This window comes from Pteropus alecto, unplaced genomic scaffold (genome assembly GCF_000325575.1).
Source record: "Pteropus alecto unplaced genomic scaffold, ASM32557v1 scaffold338, whole genome shotgun sequence".
In the NCBI taxonomy this organism is placed as follows: domain Eukaryota; kingdom Metazoa; phylum Chordata; class Mammalia; order Chiroptera; family Pteropodidae; genus Pteropus; species Pteropus alecto.
The window spans coordinates 235,268-237,304 of record NW_006441995.1 but is presented as its reverse complement, the minus strand read 5'-3'; the positions used below and the strand labels follow the sequence as shown (position 1 = coordinate 237,304).

The 2,037-nt window shown below is 39.1% G+C and overlaps 1 pseudogene; it reads left to right on the top strand.

Annotated features, from left to right (window-relative positions):
• Positions 1–358: 358 nt before the first annotated feature.
• LOC112486108 lies at positions 359–477 on the top strand (annotated as a pseudogene).
• Positions 478–2,037: the final 1,560 nt, after the last annotated feature.

Here is a 2,037-nt window from a genome sequence, read left to right as displayed (position 1 = left end):
GGGGTGGACCCAGGAATCTGTATTTTAACACAGACTTTTAATGATTCTGATGCAGGTGGTTCCTGATATTGTACTTTGAGAGAAGCTGATAAAGGAACTTTCCACATAGTCCACCCAGGGGCATCTTGTGAATCACCAACCTCCCCTAGGCTTGCAGCTGGTGGTTACTAGCATAAATGAACATTCATGGGGAAAGAAGCAAGGGCCAAGGGATTTCACTGCCTTGCTTTGATGCATGAAAGAGTGACAAGAAAGGACCCTATTTGGGTCTATCTTATTAGAAGACCAAGGGGGTTCTGGCTACATAAAGCCGTATACACTTCATGGCAAAAGATTCACATTGAAAGATTGCAATCAGGTCTATGGCCATGCTACCCTGAACAAGCTTGATCCCATCTGATCTTGGAAGCTAAGCAGGGTTGGGCCTGGTTTGTACTTGGATGGGAGACCACCTAGGAAGACCAGGTGCTATAGGTGTAAAAAATAAAAAATAAGGGATTGTAAGCTGACAAGGTCCTTGCAATCTGTGAGGTCAACCAAGTGTTGCCTTGCAAAAAAAAAAAAAAAGAAATAAAGAAAGAAAGAAAGAAAAAGGAAAGATTGCAAGCAGGCTTCCTTTCTTCTTCCTGCGAGTTACTTGGTCATTATGGAAAAAGAACTGCTTAGTGACGGGGAGATGTGCAGTAGTTGTCTTCATAAGCAAAAGTCTGATCTTGTGGAAGGGAGATTATAGTTTTCTTATGTGGCTCCAGAGAAGAACCAGGAAGAGTAAAGGAAACTGTAGGAAAGTAGGGTTTCGTTCAATAAAAGGACTTAACAATTAGGAATTTCACAAATGAAGTGGGCTCCATTGTTTGGTAGTGATCACTGTACCATTTGAGATTCAGGATAAACAGGCTATGTTAATTCATCAACTAATTTGTGTGTCCTACATTTATAATAGCCTATTTATAATATAGGCTAAAGAAAAGAGTCCTGGACTTGGAATGAAGTCTAGATTCAAATACTGAATTCCTCAATTTCTTGTGACCTTAGGAATGTAATTTAACCTTCATAGGGTTAACGTGATAGAGAGATAACATGTCAAATGCCTGGCACAGAGTATGTCCTCAAATGTATTTGTATTTGCTCCTTGCCTCTTTCTTCAGTGTCTGCCATTGTTGTAGGTGTCAGGAAATCATGAATGAGTAAGACCCCGTGTCTCTGCTCCAGGAGTTCCCCAGCTAAAAGCGGGGGAACACAAAATATGGCACAAAATTGTACCTGCTATAATATAGAGCGAAGGCTATATATTACAATGCAAAGGCTAGTTAGTGGAGGCCCATCATGGGGAGGAACTTTCACCTCTCTCCAGGAATTGTTGGTTCCTATCAATTCAGGCTCCTGATGCTGTCATTTGAATTCCCCTAGACACAGAGTGGCTTTCCATCTTGCAATAACTACCCATCACTGGGAAATACTAAGGAGCAAAGAAAAAATTATGCTATAAACCAAAGGTAAAATTCCCTTTAGTCCTTCATTTCTTTGAATCCATTCATTCAGTAAACAGTTTTTGATCTTATACCCATCCTAGGTTGGGGCTGGCTGTTGGAGATAAAGGGTTAATAGCACAGTCCTTGCCCACACAAGGTTCCCAGTCTGTCTGTGGAGAAAGACAGAGATGAATAAATGCACTCCCCAAGACCCCGATATCCATTTCAACCAGCAATGTCTTCTCATTTTTCCACACTGTTTATGTTTATCCTTACTCAGTAAAACTTACTTTAGCAAAAAGGCACTTCCTTTTCTAATGACTCTGAACTCACAGTAGACTTTGTTTTTCAAATTTAGTTCAAAAACTTCATTCCTGGAACTTTAATCTAATGATATTAAAACCCTTTTGTTCACACATTTTTATTAACAAATAATTTTTGACCTTGCATATATATAAATTGTGTACAGTTACAACCATGTTTAATTTCTCAAGACACAATCTGTACTATGGGCAATGCCATTATTAATAACAATGCTTACGAATCTATATATTAAATAATCTTG